Here is a 24014-nt window from a genome sequence, read left to right as displayed (position 1 = left end):
AATTTGTTTTGATGCAAGGTTTTTACATCATTTTGTAACACGTCTTTAGCTGATTTACAATCAACTCGGACTAAAAATTTTTGGTTGAGTAAATCTGATTGAAATTTTGTGATGCATAAAACAATGGCTAAAATTTCTTTTTTGATAGTGGAATATTTTTGTTGAGTAGAATTCCAGTGTTTGGATGTAAATGCAATGATACCTTCTTTATCATGCAGTTTTTGTTTTAAAATACCACCATATCCTAAATCTGATGCATCAGTTTCTACAATTTTGAATGCATGAGGAATTGGTAGGTAAAGACATGGAAGATTGCGAACTTTGGTTTTAAGAAATCTGATGATATCCGAATGTTTGTCCGTCCAAGGTGGGGGATTTTTCTTAAGCCTATCATGGAGGGGCTTAAGGAGGTTGTTCAAATTCGGGATGAAATCTGAAACATAATTAAGACATCCTAGGAACCTCTGGAGCTGAGGTTTATCGAGGATATAATCTGGAAATTTTTCTGCAAACAGAATTGATCTTTCAATAGGAGTTATTGTTCCTTGGAAAATAATGTGACCGAGAAATCGGATTTTTGTTTGAAAAAGAACAATTTTTGGTTTAGAAACAGCAAGTCCATTTTTTTGGATAATGTACATAAAAGTTTTAACATGTTTGAAATGTTCATCCAGAGTTTGGGAAAAAATTAAGACATCATCAATATAGACAATTGCAAAGTTTGAGTATGGATTGAAAATATCATTCATGATTTTCTGAAATTCTGAAGGGGCATTTTCAGACCAAAAGGCATTACATTCCATTCATATTGCCCGAATGGAACTGTAAAAGCTGTTTTATATCGATCTGATTCAGTAATTTGGATTTGCCAAAAGCCTGACTTCATATCAAATTTTGAAAAAATATTTGCCGAGTTTAACCTGTTAAGCAAATCCTTTTTATTTGGGATTGGATAACGAATCCACTGTAAAGCTTGATTCAAAGGTTTATAATTGATAACAAGCCTGGGAGTTCCTCTTTCTATCTCAGCTTGTTTATTAACATAAAAAGCAGAGCAAGACCAAGGACTTTTGCTGGGCCTAATTAATCTTTTATCCAAGAGATCATTAATTTCTTGTTGACAATGCTGTAAAAGCTGCTCATTCATTTGAATGGGACGGGCTTTTGTAGGGATTTTAGATTCTTTGAAATCCTTTTCATATGGAAGATCAACTATATGTTGTTTCCTATCCCAGAAGGCATGAGGCAAATCAGAACAAATAGATGTTTCAATTTGGTGTAAAAGATTTTTTATCTTTTCTTGAACCTTTGGTTGCGAAAGCTGCGATTCAAGGGTTTTGAAAGAGATTTCTTGTTTTAGAAAACAAATCTGTTTGGTTTTGGATTCGATTAGGTTTAGAGATCTTTGCTTTGGTGAGTCTAAGAACTCAAAAAAAGTTATTTGTCCTCCTACAAAAGAGGTAAGTCCAGGCCAATCTGCCAGATAAGGAAACAAAAGATTTATAAAAGGTGTCCCCAAAACTACATCGTTTTTTATCTCTTTTGAGATGATGAAATCGGTGGGAATACTGATATTTCCCTTTTCAATAAAAACATTGGTTATTTTAAAATTGATACTTAGCCTTTCACCCGTTATTGAGCTAAGGCGTTCAGTAGTTTTTTCAAAATATTTTGTGGGGACCAGACCTTCCATAATACAGTTTGAATCTGCACCTGAATCAAAGAGTGCAATGGTGTCAAAAACAAAATCTTTAACGACAATTCGGACATTAACACGGTGTTTCATGAAGGAGAATACATTTATTATTCTCAAAATTTGTTTTACCTCATTGTCGTTAGAAATTTGTTTTCTTGTTCCTTAGAGGACTCAGTTTGGTTTAAAAGAGAACCAAGATCCTCATCACCAGATTCTTCTTCTTGTACTAATTGTGAGAGAATAAGATGATGATCGTTTTGGTTTCTTTTGATTTCCTGGATTTCTCTCTTAAGGTTGTTAACCTCACTTTGGAGGTCCTGAATGGTTACGGGACGAATAACTTGTTTTTCTAATTTTTGAAAATAGGTTTGACGTCATATTTGTTATTAAGAACTAAGCTTTTGGGCTTTTTCTCCTTTTGTAAAGATCTTTTTAATTTCAAAAGAAAATCTTTCTTTTGTTCTGGATTGTCAATAGCCTCGATTGCATCAAATAAGAGATCTTGATCTTTGGATAAAACATTAATTTGTTTGATATCTGAATCTGATGATGACTCAACATCATCAACTTGGATGTTGTTGATATTATTATCAGAAGATTCTGGTCCAGAGTTATCATCTGAGCTTTCAATCATAAGATTATTAATCTGGTCCTCAATTGAGGATCAAGGTTCAGATTATTAATCTTTCCTTTTAACCGACAATATTTGCTAACATGTCCTGGTTTTTTACATGTATAACAAATAATGGGGTTTCTCTGGGGATGCTTATCGAAATTCTTTTGGAAACCTGTTTCATGTTTAGGTTTTTGAAAATCCCTTTTGAAACGTCTGAAATTCTTTTCAGGGTTAGGTTTAAAAACTTTTCGGTTGGAAGGTCTTTTGGATTTCCTTGGATGACAAGCAGGAAGACCAAATTGTTCACAGAAAGTTCCCAGATCGATACGATTTTGAGTTTTCTCACGAGCAAGTTGCCTTTGAATTTTATCATCTTGACAAATCTTTAAGGCAACCTTTTGAATAAAAGAAATGAGTTGGCCATAACTTAACTCATCATAGGGTATTATCCCGTCCGGAGTTAAGCTACGAATTTTGTCCCTTACTTTATCGCCAAGGGATTTGGGGAGTCCAGCAAGGAATTTTTCTTTCCAGAAAGGTTGTTGACTGTCTTCTCTGGTATAAACCCTAGTAAGAAAGGTGTCTTTATACCATCGGAAGTCAGACAAAGTTTTGCATCTGAGATTGGAAAGTAGCTCAGCAGAACGGTCTTTCCAAAGAGACGGATCACCAATGAAGTGGCTTGCTATAGTAAAAATTAAGGTATTGACAGCATCGGGGATAGGTTCCCCGTCGTCGCCAATGATGGGTTCGTTTTGGTCATTAACTTTTATGGCAGAAAAGATCGAGTGCTTTTGGTTATCGGAAAGGTAGTTATCCCACCATCCCTTCAGCTGGCCACTAAAACCAGAAACAATAACATTAGCTATAGCTTCTTCAGAGGTGTCATGGGCTGCTTGATAGGCTGTGCCTACCATTGTCATGTGCTGGAGCATACTCATGATATTATATTCCGTTTTGCCATCTATATTCCATTCATAGACATTATTGGCATTGAAGCTAACAAAACCTAGTTCTCTTTCTTCAAGAGCTAGATCAGGAGCGGATACACGATTATAACCGTACGTAGAGGGTTTAGTTAAACCCTTCCACTTGGTTAGAGAGTTGGTTAAAATGGGACTGATCTTGAGGGATGATTTGCCAGAATCATCACTTTGCTCAGAGCAAGAATCATTGGACTCAAGGCCAAGGGCATTAATAGCCTTAGAAGCACGTGTTTGAATACGAGAAGTAGATTCTCCGGAGTTTGTGGGAGTTTCAGGGATAGTAGTAAAACGGTTCAAAAGTTGGTCAATCTTTTGAATAACTTCCGAATCACTAGATTGTTGTTTTAAAATGGAGGTTTTAAGACTTTGCTTAACCTTGCTACTTATTTTAAAAGGTTTAAAAAGAGGTTTCTCAATACTTTTAGAAGTAGATGTTTCAGAATCATTTTTCAAAGAGAAAGTAGATCTTGAAGATGAGAGATTGTCGCCTAAGCATTGTAAAAATTTGTTGGTATAATTTGATTGTTCAATGAGATTTTTAATATCCTTAGGGGCGACAGCTTCATCCACATTTTTTGTTTTAAAGGGAGAGGCCATAACAGGATTATGTCCTTCCGTGTTTGAGATAATAAAAGCTCCTTTTGGGGGAAACTCAGATCTAACTAAGTTCCCATCTTTGACTTTCCAAGTTGAAATAACATTTGCTGAAAATGAAGTTTGTTTATTTTTAAAAGGATACTCAATGTTGTTTTTGATGGAATAAGCATGAAACCATTCAAAAAAGGGAATATGCAATCTAACATCATTTAAAAATTTGTAATATTTTTCTTTGAATGATGAAATTTGAGAAGCTGTATAATTACTTAAATACCATTCTCTTTGGAGGTCATACTCTTTAGAGTTAAGGTTTTTAAGTAAGGCTTCTCTGTTTATAATAAATTCTGTGTTATTCATTTACCATTCAAAGAAGAATATGTTGGAGATTGATGAGATGGAATAGAAGATTCAACTTCAAATTCTACATCACCATCATCTTCTTGGTAAACTCCTTGAGAAATGCTTGAATTGTTTTGTAATCCGGAAATATGTATTTCAGAATTAGCTGGTCTCGACATTTTTGAAAACTGAGATTGGGAAGTTACTGAAAAAGATCTTCTTGCTGAAGCAAAATCATTAGAAGTTCCTGCTTCAGATCTAGAAGAAAAAGAGTTTCGTCTATCAAAGAAAATTTCTACTTTCCCTGATTCATCCTGTTTTACTTCTCGTAAAAGAGGTGCTTGTCTAGGTTGCGTTGGAATGGCTCGGTCAATTGACCATGATTGTGGGAGGTCAATTTCATCCCATCTTATGAGCTTTGGGATCATAACATTGGCCTTTGTCATGTCTGTGACAAACAAAGTGGTTTCACGATCTTGGGACTTAAGAAGGACTCTAGAGTTACAAGTGTTCATGACCTTGTATTGAATCCTATAGATTAAGGCGGCTGGAATGGAACCTTCTTTCATGTTAAGACCATGAATTCGGATGTTTAGAAAAAGAGAGTCAAGAATGTTAAGATCTAACAGGCTGACCGTCTTATTTGGGAAACAGTTGAAGTAAACTGGACCATGTCCAAGACTTGTTTCAACCGTTCCGATTAAGGAGTCTTGGAAGTCATTGTGTCTGATGTCTCTAAGACACATGAGGATAGAGGCATTCAAGCCTTCTCGGATGAGAGGTTTGACTGCAACTTGAACACACCCTATGTGCAGATATCTGTAGTGGCGGGCATGTTCTCTAACTGATTGTTTAGTCAGAAGATGGAATTCCTCACCGGAATCGGGTCCTAGAGGAATATTATTTTCAGCGGTTTTGATGATATAATCAGATTTTCTCTTGTTATCATCAGGGACATATAACTCATCTTGAGGGATTTTGGGTATTTCCCAATTGTCAATGGCTTGATTGATATCTTCGAAGCAGACTTCTTCTTCGAAGATATTGTGTTTGGGGGAAAGTTCCTCAGGACGAGTAACTTTCTCAGTAAGGGGGTTGGAAGAAGAATGGATCGGAGAGGAGGAAGAAGAGGACGGTGAAGAAAAAGAAAGGCGTCTAGAGAGAGAACGAAAGAGTTTAGACATGATTACATAAAATCTGATATCATAGCCCTCCTTTGGTTCAGAGAGAACATATATATTATCACTAAACTATCACTCAAATTTTGAATCTGGGTTTTTAACTCTTTTTTTTTTTTTTTTTAAAACTCTCTAAATCTATAGCCACCAGGTGTTCTTACGTTTGGACCATTATTACTTTTGGGGACATCATCTAGTTAGCCTTACTGCCCGAATTCCAGGGTCTTACTGCTACAGTCCCTTTAAGTAATAAGGTTAAACATCCTGTACTTCCAGATTTAAAGTGTTGTTTCTTATGTACAAAAGGAACAGTGAATAAAAACATTAACAACAGTAAATATGAACAGTAAAACCCAGATCCATGAATTTCAGAGAAAGTTTAATGATAATATGTATATTCCTACTTCCCCATCAGGCTCTGATACCAGATGGCCCGAAGTGGATCAAGGAGAGAAAGGGGAAGAAGGAGATAGCAGTCAGTATGAATGCAGTATGATGTGCAAGAACAGGGAAGTAAATATGAAGTTAGATGCGGCGGTAGTCCGCACGCATATGCAAGTTAGTTATGTAGTTAGATGTGGCGGTAGTCCGCACACATATGCAACTGCAGTAATGTAAATATGGAAACACAAATATGAAGAACTGAATAAAAGATTTTTATTGAATGTATTGAAAAGGGAGAAGAGGGAAGAGGAGCTGAAGAGCTTACAAGGGGAAATCTCAGAGCATCTCTCTCTAACTTCTCTCTATGTTTTTGTAAAATGAAAAGGGTGCCTTCCTATGAAAGCGTAGCCCCCTTTTATAATTGAGAAAAATACTGTTTCTACAGTGCCGGTTATGTTAACCGGTACTATTTCTACAGAACAAGTTGATACAATTTATTTTGCAAATTGTCTTCTAATCTTCTCCTAGATTGATTCCAAAGCAATCGTCTTCATTTTGATTGTAATCACTTGATGATTCTTCTGAGGGAGTATGATCATCTTTGTGTTTTTTGTCTTCCTCGATCATCTTCATGATTTCTTGAAGGTGTCTTGCTAAGGTTTCTTTTGATTGGGCCCCTGCAAGGGCTGCTGCAATTTGGGCTTTCTGGTTGAGAAATACTGATTCTTCATGGTCGAATGGTTTGGTGAACTTGGGGTGCTCTTTGAACCAATTACGAACTTTGTCTGGATGAGCCATGGAGGCGTCAAACTGAGACCACCATTTTACATAGGCATTCCTTTGAAGCATAGGTGGTGATTTTGGATGTTCTTGTTTGCCGTACCTGTACTGCCATGAGAATACCCAGGCCAGGGAGAAAACAGAGAAAAATTGGAGATCAGCAGGAATGCTTGTTTCCTGTTGGTCAAATTTTTTGGTGAAAATTTTGGACCCCTCATCGACAGGTGGGGGCAAAATTTCTGGTAGAGGGCCAAAGTAATCCCACCATTGGGTGAACCAATTTGGGAATTGATAATTGGTATTTTTCTTGAAATAAATGAGCCAAGAATGTCTATTCTGATTATTTTGTAACCAGAATACTCTTGTCCAGGCATCCACATAATCCCAATAAGAATATCCTATCGGGTCATAAGGATTAGAGAATTTTTTTGTATTGTTTGGGTTTTACCAAATTGATTAGGGGTGAGTACTTTGAGAATTTGAAGGGTTGAATGAGTTATGTTGGTGGCATCTTTAGGATCTTTGTAATGTTTTATTGCGACTGAATCTGAATCCACTAATATGAATTCATAAAACTGTCTGGTTTTATTCAAGGCTGTTGGTCTAAAATGGAATCCTGGTGGAAAGACTTTAGGAATAACTTTAAAAGGTGATTTTTCCCAAAACTCAGGTTCCATTAGAAGGACAGAAGAGAACTTGTTTTTAGAAATGTATGTGGTTGGTTGTTTTAATTGAGTGTTGACAGGATGGGTTTGGTTTGATTGAGGTGGCATGGTTTGGGCAATTGTTTTTCCTTTTGGATCATTGCAAATGGTTTTTTGAGTTGCCATCTGTGATATAAGTTTGGTGAGGTCTATCTCATCTTCATCTGAGCTGTCACATATGTCAGCCCAGGATTTTTTATGAAGTTTTGTAAGGCCTGCATCTTGTAAGGCCAACAAGGTTTGGATTGGGAAGGCATAGTCTGCCTTTGTTTGTTTTGCTGTTTGGCTACTTGGGGGTTGAGTAGATGACTCAACTACATTTTTTGTGATCTGAGTAGATGACCCAGTCGGCTCTTGGGTTAAAGGGGAAGGTTGTTGGGTAGATGACCCAGTCGGGGTACTTGACCCAGACCTCTTTGTTGGCCCAGGAAGGGCTAAGCGAATTCCTCTGCCTCTTACCGAGGCTAGTGCTGCCTTTCTAGGCATCTTTTCCTTGATTATCTCCCTGCAAATATTCACGTGTGAGAAAGTCAGGGAGAGAGTTTGAGTTACCCTTGATGTGCTCAATGTCGAAATCAAAGACACTTAAAATTGCTTGCCATCTGGCAAAAATTTGTTTTGATGCAAGGTTTTTTACATCATTTTGTAACACGTCTTTAGCTGATTTACAATCAACTCGGACTAAAAATTTTTGGTTGAGTAAATCTGATTGAAATTTTGTGATGCATAAAACAATGGCTAAAATTTCTTTTTTGATAGTGGAATATTTTTGTTGAGTAGAATTCCAGTGTTTGGATGTAAATGCAATGATACCTTCTTTATCATGCAGTTTTTGTTTTAAAATACCACCATATCCTAAATCTGATGCATCAGTTTCTACAATTTTGAATGCATGAGGAATTGGTAGGTAAAGACATGGAAGATTGCGAACTTTGGTTTTAAGAAATCTGATGATATCCGAATGTTTGTCCGTCCAAGGTGGGGGATTTTTCTTAAGCCTATCATGGAGGGGCTTAAGGAGGTTGTTCAAATTCGGGATGAAATCTGAAACATAATTAAGACATCCTAGGAACCTCTGGAGCTGAGGTTTATCGAGGATATAATCTGGAAATTTTTCTGCAAACAGAATTGATCTTTCAATAGGAGTTATTGTTCCTTGGAAAATAATGTGACCGAGAAATCGGATTTTTGTTTGAAAAGAACAATTTTTGGTTTAGAAACAGCAAGTCCATTTTTTTGGATAATGTACATAAAAGTTTTAACATGTTTGAAATGTTCATCCAGAGTTTGGGAAAAAATTAAGACATCATCAATATAGACAATTGCAAAGTTTGAGTATGGATTGAAAATATCATTCATGATTTTCTGAAATTCTGAAGGGGCATTTTTCAGACCAAAAGGCATTACATTCCATTCATATTGCCCGAATGGAACTGTAAAAGCTGTTTTATATCGATCTGATTCAGTAATTTGGATTTGCCAAAAGCCTGACTTCATATCAAATTTTGAAAAAATATTTGCCGAGTTTAACCTGTTAAGCAAATCCTTTTTATTTGGGATTGGATAACGAATCCACTGTAAAGCTTGATTCAAAGGTTTATAATTGATAACAAGCCTGGGAGTTCCTCTTTCTATCTCAGCTTGTTTATTAACATAAAAAGCAGAGCAAGACCAAGGACTTTTGCTGGGCCTAATTAATCTTTTATCCAAGAGATCATTAATTTCTTGTTGACAATGCTGTAAAAGCTGCTCATTCATTTGAATGGGACGGGCTTTTGTAGGGATTTTAGATTCTTTGAAATCCTTTTCATATGGAAGATCAACTATATGTTGTTTCCTATCCCAGAAGGCATGAGGCAAATCAGAACAAATAGATGTTTCAATTTGGTGTAAAAGATTTTTTATCTTTTCTTGAACCTTTGGTTGCGAAAGCTGCGATTCAAGGGTTTTGAAAGAGATTTCTTGTTTTAGAAAACAAATCTGTTTGGTTTTGGATTCGATTAGGTTTAGAGATCTTTGCTTTGGTGAGTCTAAGAACTCAAAAAAAGTTATTTGTCCTCCTACAAAAGAGGTAAGTCCAGGCCAATCTGCCAGATAAGGAAACAAAAGATTTATAAAAGGTGTCCCCAAAACTACATCGTTTTTTATCTCTTTTGAGATGATGAAATCGGTGGGAATACTGATATTTCCCTTTTCAATAAAAACATTGGTTATTTTAAAATTGATACTTAGCCTTTCACCCGTTATTGAGTTAAGGCGTTCAGTAGTTTTTTCAAAATATTTTGTGGGGACCAGACCTTCCATAATACAGTTTGAATCTGCACCTGAATCAAAGAGTGCAATGGTGTCAAAAACAAAATCTTTAACGACAATTCGGACATTAACACGGTGTTTCATGAAGGAGAATACATTTATTATTCTCAAAATTTGTTTTACCTCATTGTCGTTAGAAATTTTGTTTTCTTGTTCCTTAGAGGACTCAGTTTGGTTTAAAAGAGAACCAAGATCCTCATCACCAGATTCTTCTTCTTGTACTAATTGTGAGAGAATAAGATGATGATCGTTTTGGTTTCTTTTGATTTCCTGGATTTCTCTCTTAAGGTTGTTAACCTCACTTTGGAGGTCCTGAATGGTTACGGGACGAATAACTTGTTTTTCTAATTTTTTGAAAATAGGTTTGACGTCATATTTGTTATTAAGAACTAAGCTTTTGGGCTTTTTCTCCTTTTGTAAAGATCTTTTTAATTTCAAAAGAAAATCTTTCTTTTGTTCTGGATTGTCAATAGCCTCGATTGCATCAAATAAGAGATCTTGATCTTTGGATAAAACATTAATTTGTTTGATATCTGAATCTGATGATGACTCAACATCATCAACTTGGATGTTGTTGATATTATTATCAGAAGATTCTGGTCCAGAGTTATCATCTGAGCTTTCAATCATAAGATTATTAATCTGGTCCTCAATCTGAGGATCAAGGTTCAGATTATTAATCTTTCCTTTTAACCGACAATATTTGCTAACATGTCCTGGTTTTTTACATGTATAACAAATAATGGGGTTTCTCTGGGGATGCTTATGAAATTCTTTTGGAAACCTGTTTCATGTTTAGGTTTTTGAAAATCCCTTTTGAAACGTCTGAAATTCTTTTCAGGGTTAGGTTTAAAAACTTTTCGGTTGGAAGGTCTTTTGGATTTCCTTGGATGACAAGCAGGAAGACCAAATTGTTCACAGAAAGTTCCCAGATCGATACGATTTTGAGTTTTCTCACGAGCAAGTTGCCTTTGAATTTTATCATCTTGACAAATCTTTAAGGTAACCTTTTGAATAAAAGAAATGAGTTGGCCATAACTTAACTCATCATAGGGTATTATCCCGTCCGGAGTTAAGCTACGAATTTTGTCCCTTACTTTATCGCCAAGGGATTTGGGGAGTCCAGCAAGGAATTTTTCTTTCCAGAAAGGTTGTTGACTGTCTTCTCTGGTATAAACCCTAGTAAGAAAGGTGTCTTTATACCATCGGAAGTCAGACAAAGTTTTGCATCTGAGATTGGAAAGTAGCTCAGCAGAACGGTCTTTCCAAAGAGACGGATCACCAATGAAGTGGCTTGCTATAGTAAAAATTAAGGTATTGACAGCATCGGGGATAGGTTCCCCGTCGTCGCCAATGATGGGTTCGTTTTGGTCATTAACTTTTATGGCAGAAAAGATCGAGTGCTTTTGGTTATCGGAAAGGTAGTTATCCCACCATCCCTTCAGCTGGCCACTAAAACCAGAAACAATAACATTAGCTATAGCTTCTTCAGAGGTGTCATGGGCTGCTTGATAGGCTGTGCCTACCATTGTCATGTGCTGGAGCATACTCATGATATTATATTCCGTTTTGCCATCTATATTCCATTCATAGACATTATTGGCATTGAAGCTAACAAAACCTAGTTCTCTTTCTTCAAGAGCTAGATCAGGAGCGGATACACGATTATAACCGTACGTAGAGGGTTTAGTTAAACCCTTCCACTTGGTTAGAGAGTTGGTTAAAATGGGACTGATCTTGAGGGATGATTTGCCAGAATCATCACTTTGCTCAGAGCAAGAATCATTGGACTCAAGGCCAAGGGCATTAATAGCCTTAGAAGCACGTGTTTGAATACGAGAAGTAGATTCTCCGGAGTTTGTGGGAGTTTCAGGGATAGTAGTAAAACGGTTCAAAAGTTGGTCAATCTTTTGAATAACTTCCGAATCACTAGATTGTTGTTTTAAAATGGAGGTTTTAAGACTTTGCTTAACCTTGCTACTTATTTTAAAAGGTTTAAAAAGAGGTTTCTCAATACTTTTAGAAGTAGATGTTTCAGAATCATTTTTCAAAGAGAAAGTAGATCTTGAAGATGAGAGATTGTCGCCTAAGCATTGTAAAAATTTGTTGGTATAATTTGATTGTTCAATGAGATTTTTAATATCCTTAGGGGCGACAGCTTCATCCACATTTTTTGTTTTAAAGGGAGAGGCCATAACAGGATTATGTCCTTCCGTGTTTGAGATAATAAAAGCTCCTTTTGGGGGAAACTCAGATCTAACTAAGTTCCCATCTTTGACTTTCCAAGTTGAAATAACATTTGCTGAAAATGAAGTTTGTTTATTTTTAAAAGGATACTCAATGTTGTTTTTGATGGAATAAGCATGAAACCATTCAAAAAAGGGAATATGCAATCTAACATCATTTAAAAATTTGTAATATTTTCTTTGAATGATGAGATTTGAGAAGCTGTATAATTACTTAAATACCATTCTCTTTGGAGGTCATACTCTTTAGAGTTAAGGTTTTTAAGTAAGGCTTCTCTGTTTATAATAAATTATGTGTTATTCATTTACCATTCAAAGAAGAATATGTTGGAGATTGATGAGATGGAATAGAAGATTCAACTTCAAATTCTACATCACCATCATCTTCTTGGTAAACTCCTTGAGAAATGCTTGAATTGTTTTGTAATCCGGAAATATGTATTTCAGAATTAGCTGGTCTCGACATTTTTGAAAACTGAGATTGGGAAGTTACTGAAAAAGATCTTCTTGCTGAAGCAAAATCATTAGAAGTTCCTGCTTCAGATCTAGAAGAAAAAGAGTTTCGTCTATCAAAGAAAATTTCTACTTTCCCTGATTCATCCTGTTTTACTTCTCGTAAAAGAGGTGCTTGTCTAGGTTGCGTTGGAATGGCTCGGTCAATTGACCATGATTGTGGGAGGTCAATTTCATCCCATCTTATGAGCTTTGGGATCATAACATTGGCCTTTGTCATGTCTGTGACAAACAAAGTGGTTTCACGATCTTGGGACTTAAGAAGGACTCTAGAGTTACAAGTGTTCATGACCTTGTATTGAATCCTATAGATTAAGGCGGCTGGAATGGAACCTTCTTTCATGTTAAGACCATGAATTCGGATGTTTAGAAAAAGAGAGTCAAGAATGTTAAGATCTAACAGGCTGACCGTCTTATTTGGGAAACAGTTGAAGTAAACTGGACCATGTCCAAGACTTGTTTCAACCGTTCCGATTAAGGAGTCTTGGAAGTCATTGTGTCTGATGTCTCTAAGACACATGAGGATAGAGGCATTCAAGCCTTCTCGGATGAGAGGTTTGACTGCAACTTGAACACACCCTATGTGCAGATATCTGTAGTGGCGGGCATGTTCTCTAACTGATTGTTTAGTCAGAAGATGGAATTCCTCACCGGAATCGGGTCCTAGAGGAATATTATTTTCAGCGGTTTTGATGATATAATCAGATTTTCTCTTGTTATCATCAGGGACATATAACTCATCTTGAGGGATTTTGGGTATTTCCCAATTGTCAATGGCTTGATTGATATCTTCGAAGCAGACTTCTTCTTCGAAGATATTGTGTTTGGGGGAAAGTTCCTCAGGACGAGTAACTTTCTCAGTAAGGGGGTTGGAAGAAGAATGGATCGGAGAGGAGGAAGAAGAGGACAGTGAAGAAAAAGAAAGGCGTCTAGAGAGAGAACGAAAGAGTTTAGACATGATTACATAAAATCTGATATCATAGCCCTCCTTTGGTTCAGAGAGAACATATATATTATCACTAAACTATCACTCAAATTTTTGAATCTGGGTTTTTAACTCTTTTTTTTTTTTTTAAAAACTCTCTAAATCTATAGCCACCAGGTGTTCTTACGTTTGGACCATTATTACTTTTGGGGACATCATCTAGTTAGCCTTACTGCCCGAATTCCAGGGTCTTACTGCTACAGTCCCTTTAAGTAATAAGGTTAAACGTCCTGTACTTCCAGATTTAAAGTGTTGTTTCTTATGTACAAAAGGAACAGTGAATAAAAATTTGAGTGATAGTTTAGTGATAATATATATGTTCTCTCTGAACCAAAGGAGGGCTATGATATCAGATTTTATGTAATCATGTCTAAACTCTTTCGTTCTCTCTCTAGACGCCTTTCTTTTTCTTCACCGTCCTCTTCTTCCTCCTCTCCGATCCATTCTTCTTCCAACCCCCTTACTGAGAAAGTTACTCGTCCTGAGGAACTTTCCCCCAAACACAATATTTTCGAAGAAGAAGTCTGCTTCGAAGAAGAAGTCTGCTTCGAAGATATCAATCAAGCCATTGACAATTGGGAAATACCCAAAATCCCTCAAGATGAGTTATATGTCCCTGATGATAACAAGAGAAAATCTGATTATATCATCAAAACCGCTGAAAATAATATTCCTCTAGGACCCGATTCCGGTGAGGAATTCCATCTTCTGACTAAACAATCAGTTAGAGAACATGCCCGCCACTACAGATATCTGCACATAGGGTGTGTTCAAGTTGCAGTCAAACCTCTCATCCGAGAAGGCTTGAATGCCTCTATCCTCATGTGTCTTAGAGACATCAGACACAATGACTTCCAAGACTCCTTAATCGGAACGGTTGAAACAAGTCTTGGACATGGTCCAGTTTACTTCAACTGCTTCCCAAATAAGACGGTCAGCCTGTTAGATCTTAACATTCTTGACTCTCTTTTTCTAAACATCCGAATTCATGGTCTTAACATGAAAGAAGGTTCCATTCCAGCCGCCTTAATCTATAGGATTCAATACAAGGTCATGAACACTTGTAACTCTAGAGTCCTTCTTAAGTCCCAAGATCGTGAAACCACTTTGTTTGTCACAGACATGACAAAGGCCAATGTTATGATCCCAAAGCTCATAAGATGGGATGAAATTGACCTCCCACAATCATGGTCAATTGACCGAGCCATTCCAACGCAACCTAGACAAGCACCTCTTTTACGAGAAGTAAAACAGGATGAATCAGGGAAAGTAGAAATTTTCTTTGATAGACGAAACTCTTTTTCTTCTAGATCTGAAGCAGGAACTTCTAATGATTTTGCTTCAGCAAGAAGATCTTTTTCAGTAACTTCCCAATCTCAGTTTTCAAAAATGTCGAGACCAGCTAATTCTGAAATACATATTTCCGGATTACAAAACAATTCAAGCATTTCTCAAGGAGTTTACCAAGAAGATGATGGTGATGTAGAATTTGAAGTTGAATCTTCTATTCCATCTCATCAATCTCCAACATATTCTTCTTTGAATGGTAAATGAATAACACATAATTTATTATAAACAGAGAAGCCTTACTTAAAAACCTTAACTCTAAAGAGTATGACCTCCAAAGAGAATGGTATTTAAGTAATTATACAGCTTCTCAAATCTCATCATTCAAAGAAAAATATTACAAATTTTAAATGATGTTAGATTGCATATTCCCTTTTTTGAATGGTTTCATGCTTATTCCATCAAAAACAACATTGAGTATCCTTTTAAAAATAAACAAACTTCATTTTCAGCAAATGTTATTTCAACTTGGAAAGTCAAAGATGGGAACTTAGTTAGATCTGAGTTTCCCCCAAAAGGAGCTTTTATTATCTCAAACACGGAAGGACATAATCCTGTTATGGCCTCTCCCTTTAAAACAAAAATGTGGATGAAGCTGTCGCCCCTAAGGATATTAAAAATCTCATTGAACAATCAAATTATACCAACAAATTTTTACAATGCTTAGGCGACAATCTCTCATCTTCAAGATCTACTTTCTCTTTGAAAAATGATTCTGAAACATCTACTTCTAAAAGTATTGAGAAACCTCTTTTTAAACCTTTTAAAATAAGTAGCAAGGTTAAGCAAAGTCTTAAAACCTCCATTTTAAAACAACAATCTAGTGATTCGGAAGTTATTCAAAAGATTGACCAACTTTTGAACCGTTTTACTACTATCCCTGAAACTCCCACAAACTCCGGAGAATCTACTTCTCGTATTCAAACACGTGCTTCTAAGGCTATTAATGCCCTTGGCCTTGAGTCCAATGATTCTTGCTCTGAGCAAAGTGATGATTCTGGCAAATCATCCCTCAAGATCAGTCCCATTTTAACCAACTCTCTAACCAAGTGGAAGGGTTTAACTAAACCCTCTACGTACGGTTATAATCGTGTATCCGCTCCTGATCTAGCTCTTGAAGAAAGAGAACTAGGTTTTGTTAGCTTCAATGCCAATAATGTCTATGAATGGAATATAGATGGCAAAACGGAATATAATATCATGAGTATGCTCCAGCACATGACAATGGTAGGCACAGCCTATCAAGCAGCCCATGACACCTCTGAAGAAGCTATAGCTAATGTTATTGTTTCTGGTTTTAGTGGCCAGCTGAAGGGATGGTGGGATAACTACCTTTCCGATAACCAAAAGCACTCGATCTTTTCTGCCATAAAAGTTAATGACCAAAACGAACCCATCATTGGCGACGACGGGGAACCTATCCCCGATGCTGTCAATACCTTAATTTTTACTATAGCAAGCCACTTCATTGGTGATCCGTCTCTTTGGAAAGACCGTTCTGCTGAGCTACTTTCCAATCTCAGATGCAAAACTTTGTCTGACTTCCGATGGTATAAAGACACCTTTCTTACTAGGGTTTATACCAGAGAAGACAGTCAACAACCTTTCTGGAAAGAAAAATTCCTTGCTGGACTCCCCAAATCCCTTGGCGATAAAGTAAGGGACAAATTCGTAGCTTAACTCCGGACGGGATAATACCCTATGATGAGTTAAGTTATGGCCAACTCATTTCTTTTATTCAAAAGGTTGCCTTAAAGATTTGTCAAGATGATAAAATTCAAAGGCAACTTGCTCGTGAGAAAACTCAAAATCGTATCGATCTGGGAACTTTCTGTGAACAATTTGGTCTTCCTGCTTGTCATCCAAGGAAATCCAAAAGACCTTCCAACCGAAAAGTTTTTAAACCTAACCCTGAAAAGAATTTCAGACGTTTCAAAAGGGATTTTCAAAAACCTAAACATGAAACAGGTTTCCAAAAGAATTTCCATAAGCATCCCCAGAGAAACCCCATTATTTGTTATACATGTAAAAAACCAGGACATGTTAGCAAATATTTTCGGTTAAAAGGAAAGATTAATAATCTGAACCTTGATCCTCAGATTGAGGACCAGATTAATAATCTTATGATTGAAAGCTCAGATGATAACTCTGGACCAGAATCTTCTGATAATAATATCAACAACATCCAAGTTGATGATGTTGAGTCATCATCAGATTCAGATATCAAACAAATTAATGTTTTATCCAAAGATCAAGATCTCTTATTTGATGCAATCGAGGCTATTGACAATCCAGAACAAAAGAAAGATTTTCTTTTGAAATTAAAAAGATCTTTACAAAAGGAGAAAAAGCCCAAAAGCTTAGTTCTTAATAACAAATATGACGTCAAACCTATTTTCAAAAAATTAGAAAAACAAGTTATTCGTCCCGTAACCATTCAGGACCTCCAAAGTGAGGTTAACAACCTTAAGAGAGAAATCCAGGAAATCAAAAGAAACCAAAACGATCATCATCTTATTCTCTCACAATTAGTACAAGAAGAAGAATCTGGTGATGAGGATCTTGGTTCTCTTTTAAACCAAACTGAGTCCTCTAAGGAACAAGAAAACAAAATTTCTAACGACAATGAGGTAAAACAAATTTTGAGAATAATAAATGTATTCTCCTTCATGAAACACCGTGTTAATGTCCGAATTGTCGTTAAAGATTTTGTTTTTGACACCATTGCACTCTTTGATTCAGGTGCAGATTCAAACTGTATTATGGAAGGTCTGGTCCCCACAAAATATTTTGAAAAAACTACTGAACGCCTTAGCTCAATAACGGGTGAAAGGCTAAGTATCAATTTTAAAATAACCAATGTTTTTATTGAAAAGGGAAATATCAGTATTCCCACCGATTTCATCATCTCAAAAGAGATAAAAAACGATGTAGTTTTGGGGACACCTTTTATAAATCTTTTGTTTCCTTATCTGGCAGATTGGCCTGGACTTACCTCTTTTGTAGGAGGACAAATAACTTTTTTGAGTTCTTAGACTCACCAAAGCAAAGATCTCTAAACCTAATCGAATCCAAAACCAAACAGATTTGTTTTCTAAAACAAGAAATCTCTTTCAAAACCCTTGAATCGCAGCTTTCGCAACCAAAGGTTCAAGAAAAGATAAAAAATCTTTTACACCAAATTGAAACATCTATTTGTTCTGATTTGCCTCATGCCTTCTGGGATAGGAAACAACATATAGTTGATCTTCCATATGAAAAGGATTTCAAAGAATCTAAAATCCCTACAAAAGCCCGTCCCATTCAAATGAATGAGCAGCTTTTACAGCATTGTCAACAAGAAATTAATGATCTCTTGGATAAAAGATTAATTAGGCCCAGCAAAAGTCCTTGGTCTTGCTCTGCTTTTTATGTTAATAAACAAGCTGAGATAGAAAGAGGAACTCCCAGGCTTGTTATCAATTATAAACCTTTGAATCAAGCTTTACAGTGGATTCGTTATCCAATCCCAAATAAAAAGGATTTGCTTAACAGGTTAAACTCGGCAAATATTTTTTCAAAATTTGATATGAAGTCAGGCTTTTGGCAAATCCAAATTACTGAATCAGATCGATATAAAACAGCTTTTACAGTTCCATTCGGGCAATATGAATGGAATGTAATGCCTTTTGGTCTGAAAAATGCCCCTTCAGAATTTCAGAAAATCATGAATGATATTTTCAATCCATACTCAAACTTTGCAATTGTCTATATTGATGATGTCTTAATTTTTTCCCAAACTCTGGATGAACATTTCAAACATGTTAAAACTTTTATGTACATTATCCAAAAAAAATGGACTTGCTGTTTCTAAACCAAAAATTGTTCTTTTCCAAACAAAAATCCGATTTCTCGGTCACATTATTTCCAAGGAACAATAACTCCTATTGAAAGATCAATTCTGTTTGCAGAAAAATTTCCAGATTATATCCTCGATAAACCTCAGCTCCAGAGGTTCCTAGGATGTCTTAATTATGTTTCAGATTTCATCCCGAATTTGAACAACCTCCTTAAGCCCCTCCATGATAGGCTTAAGAAAAATCCCCCACCTTGGACGGACAAACATTCGGATATCATCAGATTTCTTAAAACCAAAGTTCGCAATCTTCCATGTCTTTACCTACCAATTCCTCATGCATTCAAAATTGTAGAAACTGATGCATCAGATTTAGGATATGGTGGTATTTTAAAACAAAAACTGCATGATAAAGAAGGTATCATTGCATTTACATCCAAACACTGGAATTCTACTCAACAAAAATATTCCACTATCAAAAAAGAAATTTTAGCCATTGTTTTATGCATCACAAAATTTCAATCAGATTTACTCAACCAAAAATTTTTAGTCCGAGTTGATTGTAAATCAGCTAAAGACGTGTTACAAAATGATGTAAAAAACCTTGCATCAAAACAAATTTTTGCCAGATGGCAAGCAATTTTAAGTGTCTTTGATTTCGACATTGAGCACATCAAGGGTAACTCAAACTCTCTCCCTGACTTTCTCACACGTGAATATTTGCAGGGAGATAATCAAGGAAAAGATGCCTAGAAAGGCAGCACTAGCCTCGGTAAGAGGCAGAGGAATTCGCTTAGCCCTTCCTGGGCCAACAAAGAGGTCTAGGTCAAGTACCCCGACTAGGTCATCTACCCAACAACCTTCCCCTTTAACCCAAGAGCCGACTGGGTCATCTACTCAGATCACAAAAAATGTAGTTGAGTCATCTACTCAACCCCAAGTAGCCAAACAGCAAAACAAACAAAGGCAGACTATGCCTTCCCAATCCAAACCTTGTTGGCCTTACAAGATGCAGGCCTTACAAAACTTCATAAAAAATCCTGGGCTGACATATGTGACAGCTCAGATGAAGATGAGATAGACCTCACCAAACTTATATCACAGATGGCAACTCAAAAAACCATTTGCAATGATTCAAAAGGAAAAACAATTGCCCAAACCATGCCACCTCAATCAAACCAAACCCATCCTGTCAACACTCAATTAAAACAACCAACCACATACATTTCTAAAAACAAGTTCTCTTCTGTCCTTCTAATGGAACCTGAGTTTTGGGAAAAATCACCTTTTAAAGTTATTCCTAAAGTCTTTCCACCAGGATTCCATTTTAGACCAACAGCCTTGAATAAAACCAGACAGTTTTATGAATTCATATTAGTGGATTCAGATTCAGTCTCAATAAAACATTACAAAGATCCTAAAGATGCCACCAACATAACTCATTCAACCCTTCAAATTCTCAAAGTACTCACCCCTAATCAATTTGGTAAAAACCCAAACAATACAAAAAAATTCTCTAATCCTTATGACCCGATAGGATATTCTTATTGGGATTATGTGGATGCCTGGACAAGAGTATTCTGGTTACAAAATAATCAGAATAGACATTCTTGGCTCATTTATTTCAAGAAAAATACCAATTATCAATTCCCAAATTGGTTCACCCAATGGTGGGATTACTTTGGCCCTCTACCAGAAATTTTGCCCCCACCTGTCGATGAGGGGTTCAAAATTTTCACCAAAAAATTTGACCAACAGGAAACAAGCATTCCTGCTGATCTCCAATTTTTCTCTGTTTTCTCCCTGGCCTGGGTATTCTCATGGCAGTACAGGTACGGCAAACAAGAACATCCAAAATCACCACCTATGCTTCAAAGGAATGCCTTTGTCACAGACATGACAAAGGCCAATGTTATGATCCCAAAGCTCATAAGATGGGATGAAATTGACCTCCCACAATCATGGTCAATTGACCGAGCCATTCCAACGCAACCTAGACAAGCACCTCTTTTACGAGAAGTAAAACAGGATGAATCAGGGAAAGTAGAAATTTTCTTTGATAGACGAAACTCTTTTTCTTCTAGATCTGAAGCAGGAACTTCTAATGATTTTGCTTCAGCAAGAAGATCTTTTTCAGTAACTTCCCAATCTCAGTTTTCAAAAATGTCGAGACCAGCTAATTCTGAAATACATATTTCCGGATTACAAAACAATTCAAGCATTTCTCAAGGAGTTTACCAAGAAGATGATGGTGATGTAGAATTTGAAGTTGAATCTTCTATTCCATCTCATCAATCTCCAACATATTCTTCTTTGAATGGTAAATGAATAACACAGAATTTATTATAAACAGAGAAGCCTTACTTAAAAACCTTAACTCTAAAGAGTATGACCTCCAAAGAGAATGGTATTTAAGTAATTATACAGCTTCTCAAATCTCATCATTCAAAGAAAAATATTACAAATTTTTAAATGATGTTAGATTGCATATTCCCTTTTTTGAATGGTTTCATGCTTATTCCATCAAAAAAACATTGAGTATCCTTTTAAAAATAAACAAACTTCATTTTCAGCAAATGTTATTTCAACTTGGAAAGTCAAAGATGGGAACTTAGTTAGATCTGAGTTTCCCCCAAAAGGAGCTTTTATTATCTCAAACACGGAAGGACATAATCCTGTTATGGCCTCTCCCTTTAAAACAAAAAATGTGGATGAAGCTGTCGCCCCTAAGGATATTAAAAATCTCATTGAACAATCAAATTATACCAACAAATTTTACAATGCTTAGGCGACAATCTCTCATCTTCAAGATCTACTTTCTCTTTGAAAAATGATTCTGAAACATCTACTTCTAAAAGTATTGAGAAACCTCTTTTTAAACCTTTTAAAATAAGTAGCAAGGTTAAGCAAAGTCTTAAAACCTCCATTTTAAAACAACAATCTAGTGATTCGGAAGTTATTCAAAAGATTGACCAACTTTTGAACCGTTTTACTACTATCCCTGAAACTCCCACAAACTCCGGAGAATCTACTTCTCGTATTCAAACACGTGCTTCTAAGGCTATTAATGCCCTTGGCCTTGAGTCCAATGATTCTTGCTCTGAGCAAAGTGATGATTCTGGCAAATCATCCCTCAAGATCAGTCCCATTTTAACCAACTCTCTAACCAAGTGGAAGGGTTTAACTAAACCCTCTACGTACGGTTATAATCGTGTATCCGCTCCTGATCTAGCTCTTGAAGAAAGAGAACTAGGTTTTGTTAGCTTCAATGCCAATAATGTCTATGAATGGAATATAGATGGCAAAACGGAATATAATATCATGAGTATGCTCCAGCACATGACAATGGTAGGCACAGCCTATCAAGCAGCCCATGACACCTCTGAAGAAGCTATAGCTAATGTTATTGTTTCTGGTTTTAGTGGCCAGCTGAAGGGATGGTGGGATAACTACCTTTCCGATAACCAAAAGCACTCGATCTTTTCTGCCATAAAAGTTAATGACCAAAACGAACCCATCATTGGCGACGACGGGGAACCTATCCCCGATGCTGTCAATACCTTAATTTTTACTATAGCAAGCCACTTCATTGGTGATCCGTCTCTTTGGAAAGACCGTTCTGCTGAGCTACTTTCCAATCTCAGATGCAAAACTTTGTCTGACTTCCGATGGTATAAAGACACCTTTCTTACTAGGGTTTATACCAGAGAAGACAGTCAACAACCTTTCTGGAAAGAAAAATTCCTTGCTGGACTCCCCAAATCCCTTGGCGATAAAGTAAGGGACAAAATTCGTAGCTTAACTCCGGACGGGATAATACCCTATGATGAGTTAAGTTATGGCCAACTCATTTCTTTTATTCAAAAGGTTGCCTTAAAGATTTGTCAAGATGATAAAATTCAAAGGCAACTTGCTCGTGAGAAAACTCAAAATCGTATCGATCTGGGAACTTTCTGTGAACAATTTGGTCTTCCTGCTTGTCATCCAAGGAAATCCAAAAGACCTTCCAACCGAAAAGTTTTTAAACCTAACCCTGAAAAGAATTTCAGACGTTTCAAAAGGGATTTTCAAAAACCTAAACATGAAACAGGTTTCCAAAAGAATTTCCATAAGCATCCCCAGAGAAACCCCATTATTTGTTATACATGTAAAAAACCAGGACATGTTAGCAAATATTGTCGGTTAAAAGGAAAGATTAATAATCTGAACCTTGATCCTCAGATTGAGGACCAGATTAATAATCTTATGATTGAAAGCTCAGATGATAACTCTGGACCAGAATCTTCTGATAATAATATCAACAACATCCAAGTTGATGATGTTGAGTCATCATCAGATTCAGATATCAAACAAATTAATGTTTTATCCAAAGATCAAGATCTCTTATTTGATGCAATCGAGGCTATTGACAATCCAGAACAAAAGAAAGATTTTCTTTTGAAATTAAAAAGATCTTTACAAAAGGAGAAAAAGCCCAAAAGCTTAGTTCTTAATAACAAATATGACGTCAAACCTATTTTCAAAAAATTAGAAAAACAAGTTATTCGTCCCGTAACCATTCAGGACCTCCAAAGTGAGGTTAACAACCTTAAGAGAGAAATCCAGGAAATCAAAAGAAACCAAAACGATCATCATCTTATTCTCTCACAATTAGTACAAGAAGAAGAATCTGGTGATGAGGATCTTGGTTCTCTTTTAAACCAAACTGAGTCCTCTAAGGAACAAGAAAACAAAATTTCTAACGACAATGAGGTAAAACAAATTTTGAGAATAATAAATGTATTCTCCTTCATGAAACACCGTGTTAATGTCCGAATTGTCGTTAAAGATTTTGTTTTTGACACCATTGCACTCTTTGATTCAGGTGCAGATTCAAACTGTATTATGGAAGGTCTGGTCCCCACAAAATATTTTGAAAAAACTACTGAACGCCTTAGCTCAATAACGGGTGAAAGGCTAAGTATCAATTTTAAAATAACCAATGTTTTTATTGAAAAGGGAAATATCAGTATTCCCACCGATTTCATCATCTCAAAAGAGATAAAAAACGATGTAGTTTTGGGGACACCTTTTATAAATCTTTTGTTTCCTTATCTGGCAGATTGGCCTGGACTTACCTCTTTTGTAGGAGGACAAATAACTTTTTTGAGTTCTTAGACTCACCAAAGCAAAGATCTCTAAACCTAATCGAATCCAAAACCAAACAGATTTGTTTTCTAAAACAAGAAATCTCTTTCAAAACCCTTGAATCGCAGCTTTCGCAACCAAAGGTTCAAGAAAAGATAAAAAATCTTTTACACCAAATTGAAACATCTATTTGTTCTGATTTGCCTCATGCCTTCTGGGATAGGAAACAACATATAGTTGATCTTCCATATGAAAAGGATTTCAAAGAATCTAAAATCCCTACAAAAGCCCGTCCCATTCAAATGAATGAGCAGCTTTTACAGCATTGTCAACAAGAAATTAATGATCTCTTGGATAAAAGATTAATT

The sequence above is a fragment of the Arachis stenosperma genome, chromosome 7 (genome assembly GCF_014773155.1).
Source record: "Arachis stenosperma cultivar V10309 chromosome 7, arast.V10309.gnm1.PFL2, whole genome shotgun sequence".
Taxonomy (NCBI): domain Eukaryota; kingdom Viridiplantae; phylum Streptophyta; class Magnoliopsida; order Fabales; family Fabaceae; genus Arachis; species Arachis stenosperma.
The sequence above is the reverse complement of the archived record's forward strand: the minus strand, read 5'-3'. Positions refer to the sequence as shown.